This window comes from Bos javanicus, chromosome 2, assembly GCF_032452875.1.
Source record: "Bos javanicus breed banteng chromosome 2, ARS-OSU_banteng_1.0, whole genome shotgun sequence".
Classification (NCBI taxonomy): domain Eukaryota; kingdom Metazoa; phylum Chordata; class Mammalia; order Artiodactyla; family Bovidae; genus Bos; species Bos javanicus.
In genome coordinates, this window is record NC_083869.1 from 10884866 (window position 1) to 10908480 (window position 23615).

Genomic DNA, 23615 nt, shown 5'->3' on the forward strand with positions numbered 1-23615 from the left:
TCAGGCACTAACATACATGAGAAAAGAAATAATCTTGTTGAAACAAATTACAGATAAGCAGTTTCAATGAGGATCTGGAGAATCTTTGAAACGTTTATAAATTTTAACATTTGTTTGCTATGGATAAATTTATTCTTATTAGCTTAAAATGCAGTTATCCATTGAATCTCTATTATTTAGAAATGATTGTGTACAGGTCTCAGCAAGGTAACTGCTCTCAGGATGTCACATAAAGTAGATTACAAAGACCTTTAGGGGAATTGTCTGGTGGTTCAGTAGTTAGGACTCCTTGCTATATCCCTAGAAGGAGAGCTAAGATCCAGAAGCTGTGTTGCATAGCCAAAAAAGTAAAGGCTTTTACACAATAAAGCTGCTGCTGCTGCTGCTAAGTTGCTTCAATCGTGTCCAGCTCTGTGCGACCCTATAGACGGCAGCCAACCAGGCTCCCCCGTCCCTGGGATTCTCCAGACAAGAACACTGGAGTGGGTTGCCATTTCCTTCTCCAATGCATGAAAGTGAAAAGTGAAAGGGAAGTTGCTCAGTCATGTCCAACTCTTTGCAACCCTATGGACTGCAGCCTACCAGGCTCCTCCGTCCATGGGATTTTCCAGGCAAGAGTACTGGAGTGGGGTGCCATTGCCTTCTCCACAATAAAGTGTATCTATTTTTAAAAGATGTAGTCATTTTGTAAAAGAATGTTTTATGGAGCTTTATTTTAAAATTTTAAGATAAATTTAAAACTTTAAAATTTTAAGGTAAAAATTAAAATTTTTCTAAAAAATGGACTTAGAAAAAATGCTTGGACTTTTAATATCAAGATATCAGGATTATGATGTGGACATTTAAAATGCACACATATATCATCTTGAAGTGGCTCTCAAATTGGGCCAAATCTGAAATAATTTGAATAATATGTAAAATAAATAATGATAAATAATGGAATAATGATCACAATAAACTGTGGAAAATTCTGAAAGAGATGGGAATACCAAACCACCTGACCTGCCTCTTGAGAAATCTGTATGCAGGTCAGGAAACAACAGTTAGAATTGGACATGGAACAACAGACTGGTTCCAAATAGGAAAAGGAGTACATCAAGGCTGTATATTGTCACCCTGCTTACTTAACTTATATGCAGAGTACATCATGAGAAATGCTGGGCTGGAAGAAGCACGAGCTGGAATCAAGATTGCCAGGAGAAATATCAATAACCTCAGATATGCAGATGACACCACCCTTATGGCAGAAAGTGAAGAGGAACTCAAAAGCCTCTTGATGAAAGTGAAAGAGGAGAGTGAAAAAGTTGGCTTAAAGCTCAACATTCGGAAAATGAAGATCATGGCATCTGGTCCCATCACTTCATGGATAATAGATGGGGAAACAGTGGAAACAGTGTCAGACTTTATTTTTTGGGGCTCCAAAATCACTGCAGATGGTGACTGCAGCCATGAAATTAAAAGACGCTTACTCCTTGGAAGGAAAGTTATGATCAACCTAGATAGCATATTGAAAAGCAGAGACATTCCTTTGCCAACAAGGGTCCATCTAGTCGAGGCTATGGTTTTTCCAGGGGTCATGTATGGATGTGAGAGTTGGACTGTGAAGAACGCTGAGCGCCGAAGAATCGATGCTTTTGAACTGTGGTGTTGGAGAAGACTCTTGAGAGTCCCTTGGACTGTAAGGAGATCCAACCAGTCCATTCTGAAGGAGATCTGCCCTTGGGATTTCTTTGGAAGGAACGATGCTAAAGTGGAAACTCCAGTACTTTGGCCACCTCATGAAAAGAGTTGACTCATTGGAAAAGACTCTGATGCTGGGAGGGATTGGGGGCAGGAGGAGAAGGGGACGACAGAGGATGAGATGGCTGGATGGCATCACTGACTCGATGGACGTGAGTCTTAGTGAACTCTGGGAGTTGATGATGGACAGGGAGCCCTGGCCTGCTTGGATTCATGGGGTCGCAAAGAGTCGGACATGACTGAGCAACTGAACTGAACTGAACTGAACTGAAATAATGATCAGTGTAAATAATTGAATAAATAAGTGGGGAAGATAGATAAACTTTTTCTAAAACTAGAATCACATTTAATAGATGAAAAAGTATAACAAATACATAATGGATTAAGAAAATAGAAATAACACTATAGCATATGTTGTGGCTTCTCTGGTGGTTCAGATGGTAAAGAATATGCCTGCAATGCAGGAGATCCAGGTTTGCTCCCTGGTTCTGGAAGATTCCCTGGATATCCACTCTAGTATTATTCTCTGGAGAATTCCATGGACCGAGGAGCCAGGTGGGTTACATTTCATGGGGTTGCAAAGAATCGGACTTGACTGAGAAACTAACACTTACCATGGCATATATTGAAGATATATTAGAGTAAAAAGGGCTTAAGAAAAAAATATTAATAGATGAGATAAGTAATGGGTGGAAATATCATGAGGAACAGGATACTTATTATTGTCCCAAAATGTCTCAAAAATATTTAGCAATTGCAAAAAGCTCTGGCAGATTTATGGATTCTGGGATAAATGGAAAGACGAGAGGTAGGACTCGGAGTGCAGAGAAGTATTGTGTCACAGTAGAGAAAGTGCCTTCAAGTTTTTTTCCTCTTGATAAGGCGATCTTGGCAGAAGTGCCTGAAAGAAGACTTCTGACCAATTCCTCAGATAAAGAGACTTTAGAAGGAAGCTGCCTCAGCTAGTGAAAATTGCTCAGTCATGTCTGACTATTTGCATCCCCATGAACAATACAGTCCATTGAATTCTCCAGGCAAGAATACTAGAGGGGGTAGCCTTTTCCTTCTCCAGGAGATCTTCCCAACCCAAGGATCAAACCCAGGTCTCCTGCATTAAAGGTGGATTCTTTACCAGCTGAGCCACAAGGGAAGCCCAATGCAATATATGAAGAGTATAACTGACCAGAGATGCCTGAAACCTTGCCTGTAGCTCTCTCCAGATATTTCAGTGTGCTGACTGTGAACATAGTCTGTTGTGTGGGGAGCAGCTTTTCTCTTGGACCTGGAAAAGCCTTTGTAATTGCCTACAAATAGGCCTGAAAAGTTGCAGATAGGTTTTTAACCAGAAGGTGGACTGCTCACCAAGGCGTAGACATATTTGTTTGTAGAGCAAGGAATTCACTTCTACTTATGCTATCATATGCAAATTTTTTAGGTGATATTTATCAAATTGAGAAAATTCCTTTCTATTGTTATTTTGCTAAAAGTTTTTACCATGAATGGTGTATAATTTTCCCAAATATGTTTTCATTTGCAATGATCAAATGTATTTTTCTTTATTTTGGTAATATAATTAATTACATCGATTTATAGTTTATGATCCTGATGAGGGTAAAAGAGAGTGAAAAAGCTGGCTTAAAACTCAACATTCAGAAAACTAAGATCATGGCATCCAGTCCCATCACTTCATGGCAAATTGGTGGGGAAACAATGGAAATGGTGGCAGACTTTATTTCAGGGGGCTCCAAAATCACTTCAGATGGTGACTGCAACCATGAAATCAAAAGATGCTTGCTCCTTGGAAGAAAACCTATGACAAACCTAGACAGCGTATTAAAAAGCAAGGACATTACTTTGCCAACAAACGTCCATCTACTCAAGGCTATGGTTTTTCCAATAGTCATGTGTGGATGTGAGAATTGGACTATAATGAAAGCTGAGCACCAAAGAACTGATGCTTTTAAGCTGTGGTGTTGGAGAAGACTCTTGAGAGTCCCTTGGACTGCAAGGAAATTAAGCCAGTTCATCCTAAAGGAAATTAGTCCTGAATATTCATTGGAAGGACTGATGCTGAAGCTGAAACTTCAATACTTTGGCCACATGATGCAAAGAACTGAGTCAATGGAAAAGCCTCTGATGTTGGGAAAAATTGAACGCAGGATGAGAAGGGGATGACAGAGTATGAGATGGTTGGATGTCATTACTGTCTCAATGGACATGAGTTTGAGTATGCTCCAGGAATTGGTGATGGACAGGGAGGCCTGGTGTGCTGCAGTCCATGGGGTCTTTTTTTTTTTTTTTTTTTTTTTTTTTCTCCCATCCTGAACCCTCCTCCCTCCTCCCTCCCCATACCATCCCTCTGGGTCGTCCCAGTGCACCAGCCCCAAGCATCCAGCATCGTACATTGAACCTGGACTGGCATCTCGTTTCATACATGACATTTCACATGTTTCAATGCCATTTTCCCAAATCTTCCCACCCTCTCCCTCTCCCGCAGAGTCCATAAGCTGATGTATAGAACAGTCCATGGGGTCTTAAAGAGTCAGACACAACTGAGTGACTGAACTGAACTGAACTGAATGTCTTTGATTAGATTTGTACAGATTTGTGTATCCTTATAAATAACTTGAGAATTGTTCTTACTCTGTATTCTAAAATAATTTTTATTGATATTGTATTTTTTTTCATTAGATGTTATGAATAATTCACAGATGACTTCCTCAAGTCTTGGAGTTTACTTTGTCAGAGCCTTTTTTTTTTTTTTTCAATTCTAATTTCTCTGTTAAATAACAGGCTTTTAACAACTTGTTTTTGTTGTAACATATGTGAAAACATTTGTCTTTCAAGTCATTTGTTATTTTATTGAAGTTAGTTTTCAAATATATTAAAATAAAGTTTGTGCACACACATATTTTTCTTCATAATATTGTAAGTCTGTACTAATATAGCATTTTTTGCCTTTTCTTACCTATCTAATGTATAATTGTGACCATTTTTCATTATAATTTGGGTGACTTCTGTTCACTCTTTGTTTTAACATTTAAAAAAATTAATTATGTTTTAATTGAAGGTTAATTGCTTTACCGAATTTTGTTGTTTTCTGTCAAACATCGATAAGAACCAGCCATAGGTACACCGAAGTCCCTTCCCTCCCAAAACTCTCTCCTATCTCCCTCCCCATCCCACCTTTTTAGATTGTTAGCCCCTGTTTGGGTTCCCTGAGGCATAGAGAAAATTCCTATTGGCTATCTATTTTACATATGGTATTGTAAGTTTCCATGTTACTCTCTCCATATGTCTCACCCTCTATTTCTTCCCCTCCCACTGTGTCCATATGTCTGTTCTCTATGTCTGTTTCTGCACTGCTGCCCTTCAAATAAATTCATCAGTACCATACTTCTAGATTCCATATATATGCATCGGTATATGATATTTGTATTTCTCTTTCTGACTTACTTCATTCTGTATAGTACACTCTAGATTTGTCCACCTCATTAGAACTGACTAAAATGCATTCCTTTTTATGGCTGGGTAATATCCCATTGTATATATGTACCACAGCTTCTTTATCCATTCATCTATCGATGGACGTCTAGGTTGCTTCCATGTTCTAGCTGTTGCAATATTGCTGCAATGAACATTAGGGTACATGTGTCTTTTCCAGTTTTGGTTTCCTCAGGGTACATGCCTAGGAGTGAGATTGCTAAGTCATATGGTGGTATTACTCCTAGTTCTCTAAGGAATCTCCATGCCGTCTTCCATAGTGGCTATATCAATTTATTTTACATTCCCACAAGCAATGCAAGAGGGTTCCCTTTTCCCCACACCCTCTCCAGCATTTATTGTTTGTAGACTTTTTGATGATGGCCAATTCGGACTGGTGTGAGGTGGTACCTCATTTTGACTTGCATCTCTCTAATAAAGAGTGATGTTGGGCATCATTTCATGTGTTTGTTAGCCATTTGTATGTCTTCTTTGGAGAAATGTCTGTTTAGGTCTTTTCCCCACTTTTTGACTGGGTTGTTTGTTTTTCTGGCACTGAGTTGTATGAGCTGCTTATATATTTTGAAAATTTATCCTGTGTCAGTTGTACACTTTGCTATTATTGTCTACCATTCTGAGGGTTGTCTTTTCACTTTGATTGTAATGTTTTTTTTTTTTTTTTTTGCTGTGCAAAAGCTTTTAAGTTTAATTAGGTCCCACATGTTTATTTTTATTTTTATTCCCATTACTCTCATAAGTGGGTCATAGAGGATCTTGCTTTGATTTACGTCATCAAATGTTCTGCCTGTGTTTTCCTATAAGAATTTTATAGTTTCTGGTCTTATATTTAGGTCTTTAATCCATTTTGAGTAATCCATATCTTTGTGTATGGCATTAGGAAATGTTCTAACTTCATTCTTTTGCATGTGGCTGTCCAGTTTTCCCAGCACCACTTATTGAAGAGGCTGTATTTGCCCCATTGTATATTCTTGCATCTTTTGTCAAAAATAAGGTATCCATAGGTACGTTGGTTTCCCTCTCTTGTTCTGGGTTCTCTATCTTGTTCCATTGGTCCATATTTCTGTTTTTGTGCCAGTACCATACTGTCCTGATGACTGTAGCTTTGTAGTATGGTCTGAAGTTAGGAAGGTTGATTCCTCCAGTTCCATTCTTCTTTCTCAAGACTGCTTTGGCTATTCAGGGTCTTTTGTGTCTCCATATGAATTATGAAATTTTTATTCTTCTTCTGTGAAAAACGTCATTGGTATTTGATAGGGATTACATTGAATCTGTAGATTGCATTTGATAGTATAGTCATTTTCACAATATTGATTCTTCCTACCCAGGAACACGGAATATCTCTCCATTTATGTGGTTTTTTTTTTTTTTCTTTCATTAGTGAATAATTTTCCTTATACAGTTTTTTTTTTTTTAAATCTCCTTAGTTAGGTTTATCCCTAGATATTTTATTCTTTCTGTTGCAATGGTGAATGGGATTGATTCCTTAATTTCTCTTTCTGATTTTACATTGTTATTATATAGGAATGCAAGTGATTTCTGTGTATTGACCTTGTATCCATGACTTTGCTGAATTCACTGATTAGTTCTAGTAATTTCTGATAGTATCTTTTGGGTTTTCTATGTATAGTATCATGTTATCTGCAAACAGTAAGGGTTTTCCTTCTTTGTCAATCTGAATTCCTCTTATTTGTCCTTTTCTTCTCTAAGTGCCATAGCTAGGACTTCCAAAACTATGTTGAATAATAGTGATGATAATGGACACTCTTGTCTTGTTCCTGATCTTAGACAGAATGCTTTTAGTTTTTCACTATTGAGAATAATGTTTGCTGTGGGCTTGTCATATATGGCCATTACTATCTTGAGGTAGGTTCCTTCTATGCCCATTTTTTTTTGAAGTGTTTTAATTATAAATGGTTGCTAAAATTTGTCAAAGGCTTTTTCTGCATCTACTAGGATCATATAGTTTTTATCTTTCAGTTTGTTAATATGGTGTCACATTGATTGATTTGCATATATTGAAGGATCCTTGCATCCCTGGAATAAACCCAACTTGATCGTGATGTATGAGGTTTTTAATGTGTTGTGGAATTCTGTTTGCCAGAATTTTGTTGAGGATTTTTGCATCTATGTTCATCAGTGACCTTGGCCTATAATTTTCTTTTTTTTTTTTTTTTTTTGCATTGTCTTTGCCTGGTTTTGTTATCAGGGTGATGATGGCCATGTAGAATGAGTTTGGAAGTGTTCCTTCATCTGAAATTTTAGGAAGAGTTTCAGGAACATAGACAATTCAGTTCAGATCAGTTTAGTCGCTCAGTCGTGTCCGACTCTTTGCGACCCCATGAATAGCAGCACGCCAGGCCTCCCTGTCCATCATCAACTCCTGGAGTTCACTCAGACTCATGTCCATAGAGTCAGTGATGCCATCCAGCCATCTCACCCTCTATCCTTCCCTTCTCCTCCTGCCCCCAATCCCTCCCAGCATCAGAGTCTTTTCCAATGAGTCAACTCTTCGCATGAGGTGGCCAAAGTACTGGAGTTTCAGCCTTAGCATCATTCCTTCCAAAGAAATCCCAGGGCTGATCTCCTTCAGAATGGACTGGTTGAATCTCCTTGCAGTCCAAGGGACTCTCAAGAGTCTTCTCCAACACCACACTTCAAAAGCATCAATTCTTCGGCACTCAATCTTCTTCACAGTCCTACTCTTACATCCATACATGACCACAGGAAAAACCATAGCGTTGACTAGACGGACATTTGTTGACAAAGTAATGTCTCTGCTTTTGAATATAACTCTTCTCTAAATGTTTGATCGGAAAGGCAGTGACACCCCACTCCAGTACTCTTGCGTGGAAAATCCCATGGATGGAGGAACCTGGTGGGCTGCAGTCCATGGGGTCACTAAGAGTCAGACGTGACTGAGTGACTTCACTTTCACTTTTCACTTTCATGCATTGGAGAAGGAAATGGAAACCCACTCCAGTGTTCTTGCCTGGAGAATCCCAGGGACGGGGAGCCTGGTGGGCTGCCGTCTATGGAGTCACACAGAGTTGGACACGACTGAAGCAACTTAGCAGCAGCAGCAGCAAATATTTGATAGAATTCCCCTGTGAAGCCATTTGGACCTGGGCTTTTGTTTGGGGGGAGACTTTTTTTTTTTTTTTTTTTAAATCACAGTTTGAATTTGAGTGTTTGTAATTGGCTTGTCCACAGTTTCTATTTCTGGCTGGTTCAGTCTTAGGAGGTTGAACTGTTCTAAGAATATGTCCATTTCCTCTTGGTTGCCCATTTTATTAGCATATAATTGCTCATAATATTCTCTTATGATCCTTTGTATTTCTGTGTTGTCTGTTATAACCTGTACCTTTTTCATTTTTAATTTTGTTGATTTGTTCTTTGTCCCTTTTTTTCTTGATGAGTCTGGCCAGTGATTTGTCAATTTTGTTTATCTTCTCAAAGAAACAGCTTTTAGTTTTATTAATCTTTGCAACTGTGTCTTTCATTTCTTTTTCATTTATTTCTTCTCTGATCTTTATGATTTGTTTCCTTCTGCTGACTTTGGGATTTTTTTTGTTCTTTTTGCAGCTGCTTTAGATGTAGATTTAGGGTGTCTATTTGATGCTTTTCTTGAGGTAGGATTTTATTGCTATAAACTTCTCCCTTAGAACTGATTTTCTGAATCCCATAGGTTTTGGGTCATTGTGTTTTTGTTGTTGTTTGTTTCAGAAATTTTTTGATTTCCATTCTTATTTCTTCAGTAATCTTTTTGTTATTTGGTAGTGTATTGTTTAATCTCCATGAGTTTGTGTTTTTTGCTGTTTTTTCCTCTGGTTGATAACTATTCTCATAGCATTGTGATCAGAGAAGAACTTGATATGATTTTAATTTTATTTAATTTACTGAGCCTTGATTTGTGACCCAAGATGTGGTCTATCCTGGAGAATGTTCCATGTGCACTTGAGAAGAGAGTGTATTTTTCTGCATTTGGATGGAAAGTCCTGAAGATATCAATTAGGTACATTTGGTTTAATGTTTCATTTAGGTTTATGTTTCCTTATTGATTTTCTGTTTTGATGATCTATCCATTGATATAAGTAGTGCGTTAAAGTCCCCCCTACTATTACGGTGTTACTGTCGATTTCCCCTTTTATGCCTGTTAGTGTTTGCCTTATGTACTGAGGTATTCCTATGTTGGGTGCATAAATATTTACAATTGTAATGTCTTGTTCTTGGATTGATCCTTTGATCCTTATATAGCGTCCTTCTTTTTCTCTTATAATATTCTTTATTTTAAAGTCTATTTTGTCTGAAATAAGGATAGCCACTCTGGCTTTCTTTTGGTTTCCATTCATATGGAATATCTTTTTCCATCCTTTTACTTTCAGTTTGAATGTGTCTCTTGTAGGTCTGAAGTGGGTCTCTTGTAAGCTGCATATATATGGATCTTGTTTTTGTATCCATTCAGTCAGTCAGTATCTTTTGGTTGGTGCATTTGATCTGTTTACATTTAAGGTAATTATTGATATACATGTCCATTTTGGCATTTTCTTAATAGTTTTTGGGTTGTTTTTGTAGGTCTTCCATTTCTCTTGTTTTTACTGGCTATATAAGTCCATTTAGTATTTGTAAGATTGATTTGGTGATGCTAAATTCTCTTAACTTTTGCTTGTCTGTAAAGCTTTTGATTTCTCCATACATTTTGAATGAGATCTTTGCTGGGTATACTAATCTTGGTGGTATATTTTTTTTCTTTCAGTACTTTAAATATATCCTACCATTCCCTTCTAGTCTGCAGAGTTTCTACTGAAAGATCCTGTTAATCATATGGGTTTTCCCTTGTATGTTACTTGTTGCTTTTCCCTTGCTGCTTTTAATATTCTTTCTTTGTGTTATTATTCTTTCTTTGTGTTAATATTCTTTCATTATTGTTCTATTGGTTCCTTCTAGAGTAATTTCAGTAATTGTGTTATTCATCTCTGTTTGCTGTTTCTTTATTTCTTCTATGTCCTTGGTGAATGTATTAACTGTGTTAATTGTTTCTTGTTTCTCTGTTCTATTTTCAAGTCTTTGGAGCATCTTTACTACCATTATTCTGAATTCTCTTTCAAGTAGATTGTTTATTTCCTCATCATTTATTTGGTCATGTGAGTTTCTACCTTATTCTTTCATTTGTGCTGTGTTTATCTGTCTTTTCATTTTTTCCAAACTCGCTCCAGTTGAGTTATCCTTTCCCCAAACTTTAGGGTTACATTCCTTCTTCCTTTTGCTTTTGCCCCTGGAAGGAAAGGTTGGTTGAGTGGTTTGTGTTGACTTCTTGTTAGGGGTGATTTCTGCCTGTGTTCTAGAGGGAGGATATCAAGCACACCAAGCAGGTAGTTACAGAAATAATGGGACATATACACACACTTCCACACACACAGTTATAATCAAAGTATTCTAAAGAAAGAAGTACAGGAGATTGACTTGGTGAATCAGAGAAACCAAAAGTGATATCAACCAATTAAAAACAATTGATCTGTCCACTATTTAAAATGAGATATTGAAATCCCTTACTATTAATCTACTTCTGTCTGTTTTTTCTTCAGTTCTGTCAATGTTTGCTTTATATATTTAAATGCTCTGATGTTGGGTGCACATATTTTTATGATTATTTTTGATATATACTACTGTTGAATTGGGCCTCCCTGATGGCTGCCAGTAAAGAATCCACCTTCCAGTTCAGGAGACACGATTCAATCTCTGGGTTGGAAAGATCACCTGGAGAAGGAAATATTCTTACCTACAGAATCCCGTGGACAAAGGAACCCATTAGGCTACAATCCATGGTTTCATGAAACAGTCAGACTTGACTTACCAACTGAACAACAGCAATACTGTTGGTCTCTTAATCATTATATAAAGTTCTTTTTTTCTCTTGTGATGATTATTGCCTTAAAATATATTTTGTCTCATGTAAGTATAACCACCTCTGCTCTATTTTCATTGACATTGCATAGAATATATTGTTTTACCCTTTAACTTTCAGTTTATATGCAATCTTAAATATAAAGTGAGATTTTTTTTGTTTGTTTATTTTGTTGACAGCATATATTTGTATTTTGGAGTTAAATTTTTATTGTTCTAGCTTCCCATAATGAAAGATTATATATATTTTTTATTTCAAAACTTCCTTAATGTATGTTAAAGCTATAAATTTTCTCCTAAGTGCAGGTTAAGATGGTCCCAAAATTTTTAGTATGCTGTGCTTTCATTATCTTTGAATTTCTACAGTTTTATAATGTCCTTTGCAGATTTTCCTTGGTGGCTCAGATGGTAAAGCATCTGCCTACAATGCGGGAGACCGGGGTTCAATCCCTGGGTCGGGAAGATCCCCTGGAGAAGAAAACGGCAACCCACTCCGGTATTCTTGCCTGGAAAATCCCATGTACGGAGGAGCCTGATAGGCTACAGTCAGTCCATGGGGTTGCAAAGAGTCAGACACGACTGAGAGACTTCACTTCACTTGCAGATTTTTCCTTAACAATTGGCTGTATAGAATTAAATTGTTAGATTTATAGATACTGCCTTTATAGATGCTTTGTTTTTTATTTCTAATTGATTACATGATGATCGAAGAATACATCTATTGTATTTTAATCTTTTGAAATTAATTTTGTTGCATGTCAGTTTTAGAAGGAAACTGAAAATAGATATTATTTGATAAGTATGGCAAGCCTACCATTAAGAAACATGCCCAAGAATACTGGAATGGATAGTCTATCCCTTCTCCAAGGGAACTTCTTGACCCAGGAATCGAATTGGGATCTCCTGTATTGCAGGCAGATTCTTTACCAGCTGAGTTATCAGGGAAGCACAGAGATGTTAATATTTCTGGGTTTTGTTCAATATAGAAAATTACAACCTCAAACTTACGGTTTTACTTTGAATGTAAATTAAAAATCTTGAATACTCGTTCCTCAACCTTTACATAGGCATACCTTGGAGATACTTTGGACCTCTTTGCAGACCACCAGTAAAGAGCGAATATCACAATAAAGTGAATCCCACAATTTTTTTTTTCTAATTTTCCAATGTATATAAAAGTTCTGATTATATTATAGCCTACAAAGTATGTAATTGAGTTATGTCTTAAACAAGTTTATACCTTAATTAAAAATACTTTATTGCTAAAATATGCTAGCCATCATCTGAACCTTCAGTGTCATAGTAGTAAAATCAAAGATTACTGATCACAGATCACCATACAAGTAAAAGTTTGAAATAGTGTTAGAATTACCAATTTGTGATATAGAGATATTAAGTGATATACAGATATTAAGATATTAAGATACTAAGTGAGCAAATGCTGTGGGAAAAAAAATGGCTCCAATAGGTTTACTCTAAGTAGGGTTGCTACAAACCTTCACATTGTAAAACCAATATTTTCAAAGTGCAGTATATTAAACAAAATGAAATGAGGTGTGCTCTAAATACTTCCTTTTATCTAGTTCCTTTTGAAGGGGTTTACTGTACTACTGGTTTCTTTATACACTAGTTAAGCATATTTTTGATGGAACTTTATTCTAAACAAAAAATATGGTATTTGACAAACAAGTGATGAAGAATCCTAAAAGTATTTTTTTTAAAAAGGAATGGCAAGCAGATTTTAAGCAAATGGAAAAGAAAATTTTACCAGACAGTAACTAAAATATCAGAATAAACTATGATACTTTAAAATAACACAGTGTAAAACTCAAGTTTTTAAAAACAAAATAATGTTCATAATTTCTATTGCAGATATGTGTTTTGGGATGCTTGTTATTTTTGATTATTTTCTGATGTTTCAAAATTTTGTATTAGAGTTTATTCTGTACATATTCAGAAAGTATTATTTTAAATAAATGTGGGAAAATTTACATAATGAAACAGTTAAAGAAAATCTATTTATTAATATATTTTCTATTTTTGTCTATGATGTCATATGTCAAATGAATAGCAGAATAGAAAGGTAACATAAATCTATGGTTTATAGGGCTTGCAGAGTAATCTACTATAATTACTGTTGATCAGGTCTTTATTGAAATTTTATTGTCATGATGGACAACATAGAAACTGAAGAGTGAAAACAACTGATTAGAAGTTAGGGGAAACAATTTTCTGAGGAGAGATTACAGTTTATAGTTTGACATGATAGAGTACTTTAAATAAATACTGTCTTTCATTAATATCGCATTTGTATATTTAATCCATGTGCTTATACTAAGCCTATTTCACAGATGAAAAGACTGTAGCTTGGAGGAGTCAAGTGCTAGTCATACAGTAAACAAATGGTTTGTTAGTTTCTGTCCATTTTATGAGGGATATACTGATTCTTTTATAACTGTTATATCCATTATGGCTTTGATTATAAAGGAAATATGTTTACATTGACATCTGACTTCAAATGGAAGCTTTATTTTGCATGATCTGAACTATTTTGCTGGCCATCAAATCTCTGCTGAAATCTAGGTTGTCTTTGTAAAGTTCAGTAAAAGCAGTGGCTCCCACCCCTACCTGTCTCTGTCAGCCTAATTGTTTGACAGGGGTGGGGCAGGCTGTGAAACCATTTCAACTGTCTTGCTTTTGCGGCTAGGAGAGGCTCAGTTGATGCGAAGCATTGTTAGTTAAAGTGTGATCTTGCTGTTGCTGCTGCTAAGTCACTTCAGTCGTGTCCAACTCTGTGTGACCCCATAGACAGCAGTCCACCAGGCTCCCCCATCCTGGGGATTCTCCAGGCAAGAACACTGGAGTGGGGTGCCATTTCCTTCTCCAATGCATGAAAGTGAAACGTGAAAGTGAAGTTGCTCAGTCATATCCGACTCTTAGCGACCCCATGGACTGCAGCCCACCAGGCTCCTCCGTCCATAGGATTTTCCAGGCAAGAGTACAGGAGTGGGGTGCCATTGTCTTCTCTGAAAGTGTGATCTTAGTGGCAAGCAAACAGGACACCTGTAGGTTTCACTAGCCTGTGGTTGTGATTCTGTTAGGCTCAAGCAGTGGACAAGTGAATTTGTTAGGAAATTTAATAGGGAGTTCTAGAAGTGAGAGAGCCATATCTTAGCCAAAATTGATGTTATTCTCATATCCTGAGTTGACCAGAAACTGTGTATATACATATCAGAGACTATAGTGGGCCCAAGCTACCCACATGTTCTTGGCCAATGGAGATCTGTGCGCACATAGAGACAAGAGAAAACCCCATGGAACATAAAATCTTAAGCAGACTTGAGAATGACATGTCAGTCTTTTCTACAACTTTGTAAAGTGAAATGTCTTTACAGTGTTTATAGCTATTCTGAAATTGGATTGAGAATATTTTGCTTTCCTGAAAGGTGACATTTGGAATATATATGAAAAAGCTGTTACATGCTAAGAAGTTATCTATTTCTCCTGAACTTGAAGTGAAAGTTATGGGTGTGTTGATTGCATATAATAAAAATATGTTGGTGACATATTAAAGTTAATACTCCATACTTAAACATGAGCTTAACTTATTTCACTTTATCTTTTTAAGTTAAATTTTAAGCATTTATGGCAGACTGACTTTACCTTTGGTGGACAGTCCAACAACTGCTGCTCACAACTGTTGTTCACAACTTCATTTCTCCTGACAAGACAGTAATGTCTGTTGTAAATCGTCATATCATTTTATTCAATCCATGACATTGTTAAACATTTAATTTAAAGTTAATTAGTGTATCACATGTAGCTAGAAATCTCTGGCTTGAAAAAATCAAACAAACAAACAAAAAAATGGCTCTAGGAAAACCCAAGTGCCAAGAATCAGAAATAAATAGCCAGTTATGAAGACATGGTTAGATTTACACAACTTAAACATGAAAGCCTTTGACTGTGTGGATCACAATAAACTGTGGAAAATTCTGAAAGAAATGGGAATACCAGACCACCTGACCTGCTTTTGAGAAACCTATATGCAGGTCAGGAAGCAATAGTTAGAACTGGACATGGAACAATAGACTGGTTCCAAATAAGAAAAAGAATATGTCAAGGATGTATATTGTCACCCTGCTTATTTAACTTATATGCAGAGTACATCATGAGAAACGCTGGGCTGGAAGAAGCACAAGCTGGAATCAAGATTGCTGGGAGAAATATCAGTAAACTCAGATATGCAGATGACTCCACCCTTATGGCAGAAAGTGAAGAGGAACTAAAAAGCCTCTTGATGAAAGTGAAAGTGGAGAGTGAAAAAGTTGGCTTAAAACTCAACATTCAGAAAACGAAGATCATGGCATCTGATCCCATCACTTCATGAGAAATATATGGGGAAACAGTGGAAACAGTGTCAGACTTTATTTTTGGGGCTCCAAAATCACTTCAGATGGTGATTGCAGCCATAAAATTAAAGACTCCTTGGAAGGAAAGTTATGACCAACCTAGATAGCATATTGAAAAGCAGAGACATTACTTTGCTGACAAAGGTTCGTCTAGTCAGTGCTCTGTTTTCTCCTGTGGTCGTGTATGGATGTGAGAGTTGGACTGTGAAGAAGGCTGAGTGCTGAAGAATTGATGCTTTTGAACTGTGGTGTTGGAGAAGACTCTTGAGAGTCCCTTGGACCACAAGGAGATCCAACCAGTGCATTCTGAAGGAGATCAGACCTGGGATTTCTTTGGAAGGAATGATGCTAAAGCTGAAACTCCAGTATTTTGGCCACCTCATGCGAAGAGTTGACTCATTGGAAAAGACTCTGATGCTGTGAGGGATTGGGGGCAGGAGGAGAAGGGGACGACAGAGGATGAGATGGCCGGATGGCATCACTGACTCAATGGACGTGAGTCTGAGTGAACTCCGAGAGTTGGTGATGAATGCACAGGGAGGCCTGGCGTGCTGTGATTCATGGGTCGCAAAGAGTCGGACACGACTGTGTGACTGAACTGAACTGAATAATGAATTTAAAAGGTGAACAAAATTATATACAACAGAAAAATGGTAAGCAGTGAAGAAGTACTATGACAAATAACCAAATAATTTTTGCCACACACACATTGCACAAGTGAAAAATATTACTCAAAAGTTTCTTAATGTGGATCAAGTCATAAATTACCACCATAAGAAGCATCACTTCTAATATTTGTCCAAGTCATCAACTGATTTCAGTTAACTATAATGATTTGTATGCCCTCCTGTGGTACACAGTTGAGGAACACCAGATGAATATTAACTATGATGTTGATTAAAAGTTGCAACAGCATAAGCAGGGTTTGTCAGCACACTGGTTTAACAACTTTTCCTATGTCAAAGCAGATCAAATAATAAAATTTAGCAAGAAGTTCTGTACAGATACCCTAACTGTCAACTATTTGTGCTATGAGCTAATGAAAAACATGCTGATCTTGGTATGCTTGGATGAAGAATTGCCAAGAAAAACCAATGTTGCAATTACTCTTCTGTATGACAAATCAATTGTTGGTATATAGGTAACAAAATATGGGTTAAAACTCTAAGATAATGAGACAAATGTACTGAACAATTATTCTAGACTATAGTCTGACTACAACTATATACTTTTCTGGAACTGAAAAGCTGTTTTATTAATGAAAGTGAAGGTGAAGTCGCTCAGTTGTGTCCGACTCTTTGCGACCCCATGGACTATAGTCCACCAGGCTCCTCCGTCCATGGGACTCTCCAGGCAAGACTACTGGAGTGGGTTGCCAAGATAACTATAAAAATTACTGGAAGATATTTACAAGTGTTTTAGTATTCAATTAGTATATTGCTGGAATGCTTTGACAGGTAGATTTTGTTTGCTTTTAATCAAAGGTAATATGTACATAGTTGGGTCTTTGATTATGAATGCCAGGATCATTATGCCACATAACAGAATATGCTGGAGACATTATGTTAATCTGTCAAGGAAGACTAACAGACATGTAGTACATATAGTGTGTATATGTACTATACAAGTACATATGCAAAGAGTAGTCATATTCTAGAGTTGTTCTGGCATTTGCATGATGTTATTTCTCATGGTAAAATGAAATAAGATAAGGTCATTTATGGTATCAGAAAACGCAGTGGCAACCCACTCCAGTACTCTTGCCTTGAAAATCCCATGGATGGAGGAGCCTGGTAGGCTACAGTCCATGGGGTCGCTAAGAGTCGGACACGACTGAGCGACTTCACTTTCACTTTTCATTTTCATGCATTGGAGAAGGCAATGGCACCCCAATCCATTGTTCTTGCCTGGAGAATTCCAGGGACGGGAGAGCCTGGTGGGCTGCCGTCTATGGGGTCGCACAGAGTCGGACATGGCTGAAGCGACTTAGCAGCAGCAGCAGCATTTATAGTATCAGCTTTGTATTGAAATAGCGAGGTCTTCCATAATTTCTATGTAATACGGAATTAAATGTTGAAAACAAATATCTAACCTTTATGTAATTATTGCCAAATATGTTATTTTACAATAAGTTTGTGTTGCATTTTATTATCTGTGGATCTGGTGTTCCTAATCTTTTAGAAAATAAATTTTACGTAATAATTTCTGACTTAAAAAATGCAAAATGTGAGAGTTTCAAGTTAAGTTTTATTTGGAGAAAAATGAGTACTGTGACCTGGGAGACAGCATTTCAGATAGCTCTGAGAAATTGCTCCAAACAACTGGAGAGGAGAAGGTCAGTATATATGTGATTTCAGAGGAGGGGAAGTTCATGCCATCAAGCACATATTTTTGCAGGTTTCTACTAGTAATGAGGAGCAGATATCACTATGAAATAATTTAGTGCTTTTCTAGATATGAGGAGATGAAAGAATTGGGCTCATAAAATCAGTTCCTGAAAATATATAACTATCTGAAAAGCTATTCTGCCAATTAATAAATCAAACTCTAATGGTTATATTTTAAAACTATAGCTACAAGTGCTTTACTATTTTAGTGCATGGTACCATTTTGTATTCAATTGCCTGTCAGAAAAATTGAGTCATTACTGAATCTTTCTCTTCCTCCACCCATATATTGGCAGTGAGCCAAGTCAAATTGCTTCCATCTACTCCTTTCCATTTCTACTGCTCCTGCTTACTGGATTATTGAAATGAGATCTGAATTGGACTTTCCTCTTTTTCTCTTAATGCCATCCCTTCATGTATAGTTGTCAGAGTAATAATTCTCAAATTTTATCAGATCATGTCAGCCATCTGGTTTAAAATACTTTTGTAACTCCTCTTATGTAACATTATAAAATTCAAAAATCAAAACTCTTCAGATGGCAAATATAATTTATGTCCACTTTCAGCCTTTTTTTCCTCTCCACTCTTTCAAATGTGTGTACTTGTATTTAACATGAGCTTGCTTTGTTGTATGTTTTTCTCTGAATGTAATATCATTTACTCCGTCTCCTACTGTGAAAGTTATATTTATTCTTCTTGTTTCCTTAAATATCATTTTTTTTAAGCCATGATGATTTCACTAAGCATTTTCTCTCTCTTTAGAGCCAGTCAGTTATATATGTTCAAATGATTTTGTTTTCTATTAGCATCAATTTAGCCTAACAAAATGCATGGGTTGTTGATTACCAAAACAGAATAATGCTACTCATTTAAATACCAAAGCACTAATTAACTTTATGTCATACTTAATCTGACATATTTTAAATACTTATATATATTAAATATGTAAAATGTTTTCAGAAACATCTGACAGTATTTCTATTGTTACTAAATATAGCATAGAAATGATACTTCACTAGGATTATAAAAATATCTATCCTTTTTCTTATATCCTGATTATTTGATATATTATTGCATTCTTAAAATATTTGGTAAATGGTACCCTAAAGTAAATTTTTTTAAAACTGCATTTAAGAAATATTTTGGAGTCTATGAAGAAGAAGAAGAAAGCACTAAGTCATGTCCTACTCTTGCGATCCCATAAACTGTAGCCTGCCAGCCTCCTCTGTCCATGGGATTCTCTAGGCAAGAATATTGGAATGGGTTGCCATTTTCTTCTCCAGGGGAATTTCCCAACCCAGGAATTGAACCCATGTCTCTTGCCCTGCAGGCAGATTTTTTACTGACTGACTTATGTGGGAAGCTCCTGGAGTTTATGACATAACCCTAAATTACAATTTAAAAATCTCTTAAAATGAGGCATTTTAAATGCAAAATTTATTTCAACTAGATTATCAGTATAGCTGTTGTGCCTAGTGTGACAATGAGCTGAAAATTACTCAATTCTAGAATGGATAAGGAATTTGATTTAGGTCATACCTGAATGGTCTAGTGGTTTTCCCTACTTTCTTCAATTTAAGTATGAATTTGGCAATAAGGAGTTCATGGTCTGAGCCACAGTCAGCTCCTGGTCTTGTTTTTGCTGACTGTATAGAGCTTCTCCATCTTTGGCTGCAAAGAATACAATCAATCTGATTTTGGTGTTGACCATCTGGTGATGTCCATGTATAGAGTCTTCTCTTGTGTTGTTGGAAGAGGGTGTTTGTTATGACCAGTGCATTTTCTTGGCAAAACTCTATTAGTCTTTGCCCTGCTTCATTGCATATTCCAAGGCCAAATTTGCCTGTTATTCCAGGTGTTTCTTGACTTCCTACTTTTGCATTCCAGTCCCCCATAATGAAAAGGACATCTTTTGTGGGTGTTAGTTCTAAAAGGTCTTGTAGGTCTTCATAGAACCGTTCAACTTCAGCTTCTTCAGCGTTACTGGTTGGGGCATAGACTTGGATTACTCTGATATTGAATGGTTTGCCTTGGAAACAAACAGAGATTTTTCTGTCGTTTTTGAGATTGCATCCAAGTACTGCATTTCGTACTCTTTTGTTGACCATTATGGCCACTCCATTTCTTCTGAGGGATTCCTGCCCAAGTAGTGGATATAATGGTCATCTGAGTTAAATTCACCCATTCCAGTTCACTGATTCCTAGAATGTTGACATTCACTCTTGCCATCTCTTGTTTGACCACTTCCAATTTGCCTTGGTTCATGGACCTGACATTCCAGGTTCCTATGCAATATTGCTCTTTACAGCATCGGACCTTGCTTCTATCACCATTCACATCCACAGCTGGGTATTGTTTTTGCTTTGGCTCCATCCCTTCATTCTTTCTGGAGTTATTTCTCCACTGATCTCCAGTATTGGGCACCTACTGACTTGGGGAGTTTCTCTTTCAGTATCCTATCATTTTGCCTTTTCATACTGTTAATGGGGTCCTCAAGGCAAGAATACTGAAGTGGTTTGCCATTCCCTTCTCCAGTGGACCACATTCTGTCAAATCTCTCCACCATGACCCGCCCGTCTTGGGTTGCCCCACTGGCATGGCCTAGTTTCATTGAGTTAGACAAGGCTGTGGTCCTAGTGTTATTAGATTGACTAGTTTTCTGTGAGTATGGTTTCAGTGTGTTTGCCTTCTGATGCCCTCTTGCAACACCTACGGTCTTACTTGGGTTTCTCTTACCTTGGACGAGGGGTATCTCCTCACCGCCGCCCTTCCTGACCTTCAATGTGGGAAAGCTCCTCAAATCCCTTATGATTATACAGTGGAAGTGAGAGATAGATTTAAGGGCCTAGATCTGATAGAGTGCCTGATGAACTATGGAATGAGGTTTGTGACATTGTACAGGAGATAGGGATCAAGACCATCCCCATAGAAAAGAAATGCAAAAAAGCAAAATGGCTGTCTGGGGAGGCCTTACAAATAGCTGTGAAAAGAAGAGAAGCTGTGAAAAGAAGAGAAGAGAAAAGGAAAGATATAAACATCTGAATGCAGAGTTCCAAAGAATAGCAAGAAGAGATAAGAAAGCCTTCAGCGATCAATGCAAAGAAATTGAGGAGAACAACAGAATGGGAAAGATTAGGGATCTCTTCAAGAAAATCAGAGATACCAAAGGAATATTTCATGCAAAGATGAGCTCGATAAAGGACAGAAATGGTATGGACCTAACAGAAGCAGACGATATTAAGAAGAGGTGGCAAGAATACACAGAAGAACTGTACAAAAAAGATCTTCACAACCCAGATAATCACGATGGTGTGATCACTGACCTAGAGCCAGACATCCTGGAATGTGAAGTCAAGTGGGCCTTAGAAAGCATCACTGAACAAAGCTAGAGGAGGTAATGGAATTCCAGTTGAGCTATTACAAATCCTGAAAGATGATGCTGTGAAAGTGCTGCACTCAGTACGCCCGCAAATTTGGAAAACTCAGCAGTATCCACAGGGCTGGAAAAGGTCAATTTTCATTCCAATCCCAAAGACAGGCAATGCCAAAGAATGCTCAAACTACTGCACAATTGCACTCATCTCACAAGCTAGTAAAGTAATGCTCAAAATTCTAAAAGCCAGGCTTCAGCAATATGTGAACCGTGAACTTCCTGATGTTCAAGCTGGTTTTAGAAAAGGCAGAGGAATCAGAGATCAAATTGCCAACATCCGCTGGATCATGGAAAAAGCAAGAGAGTTCCAGAAAAACATCTATTTCTGCTTTATTGACTATGCCAAAGCCTTTGACTGTGTGGATCACAATAAACTGTGGAAAATTCTTCAAGGGATGGGAATACCAGACCACCTGGTCTGCCTCTTGAGAAATTTGTATGCTGGTCAGGAAGCAAGAGTTAGAACTGGACATGGAACAACAGACTGGTTCCAAATAAGAAAAGGAGTTCGTCAAGGCTGTATATTGTTACCCTGTTTATTTAACTTATATGCACAGTACATCATGAGAAACGCTGGACTGGAAGAAACACAAGCTGGAATCAAGATTACCAGGAGAAATTTCAATAACCTCAGATATGCAGATGATACCACCCTTATAGCAGAAAGTGAAGAGGAACTCAAAAGCCTCTTGATGAAAGTGAAAGTGGAGAGTGAAAAAGTTGGCTTAAAGCTCAACATTCAGAAAACGAAGATCATGGCATCTGGTCCCACCACTTCATGGGAAATAGATGGGGAAACAATGGAAACAGTGTCAGACTTTATTTTTCTGGGCTTAAAAATCACTACAGATGGTGACTGCAGCCATGAAATTAAAAGACGCTTACTCCTTGGAAGGAAAGTTATGACCAACCTAGATAGCATATTGAAAAGCAGAGATATTACTTTGCCAACAAAGCTCCATCTAGTCAAGGCTATGGTTTTTCCAGTGGTCATGTATGGATGTTAGAGTTGGACTGTGAAGAAGGCTGAGCGCTGAAGAATTGATGCTTTTGAACTGTGGTGTTGGAAAGACTCTTGAGAGTCGCTTGGACTGCAAGGAGATCCAACCAGTCCATTCTGAATGAGATCAGCCCTGGGATTTCTTTGGAAGGAATGATGCTAAAGCTGAAACTCCAATACTTTGGCCACCTCATGCGAAGAGTCGACTCATTGGAAAAGACCCTCATGCTGGGAGGGATTGGGGGCAGGAGGAGAAGGGGACAACAGAGGATGAGATGGCTGGATGACATCACTGACTCGATGGACGTGAGTCTGAGTGAACTCCAGGAGTTGGTGATAAACAGGGAGGCCTGGCGTGCTGCGATTCATGGGGTGGCAAAGAGCTGGACATGACTGATCGACCGATCTGATCTGATCTGATCTGATCTGAGAATGGAAAAGGAAACTTCTCTCAAATAGCCTAAGATTTTGATAATTATACTAAAGATGAATGTGCAGACATTGTCTTATTTATTCAAGATCATTCTAATCATCTACCTTCTTCTGGGAACTGAGTTACAAATGATACTAGGTTTAGTATATTCTCTAAAATCAAATATACATACATGTGAAAGAGGAACAACATTGTGTGGGAAAGTCGATGATGGTAGAAAAAATAGGACAGTATTCAGAACTGCCTTAATTACTTAGAAATCTATATGTAACATGATATGCAGAGTGGATCCTGACTGTATTACTGTTTTGTGTATGTAGAGGAAAAATTAAAATTCCTGAATAGAAAGGCACAAACACACCACATTGGGGGCTAACCCTTCTTTTGAAGCAAAGTATTGGGCAGAATTTTAACAAAACATTATTTAAAGACATTGAAAGATCATCAGTTTAAATCAAGTTTAAGGGATTCAATACTTCAAAAAGGGAAACATCAACAAAAACCTCATTTATTTTAGATTTCTTGCTGTGAACAACTTTTACAGTTCCAAGTTTACTGAAAAAGTCCTTTGATGCAAAATTACAATATTGAGGTTATCAGCGTAAGAGTTTGGGCTGAAAAATGGTCAGAACTAAGAAAAGGGAGTCACACCAAGAAAGAAAGCAGAAAATAGCTCCTGAGGCTGAATATCATATTTGAAAATAATATATTGAAGTTTTCAGTTCAGTTCAATTGCTCAGTCATGTCCGACTCTTTGTGACCCCATGAATTGCAGGATACCAGGCTTTCCTGTCCATCACAGCTC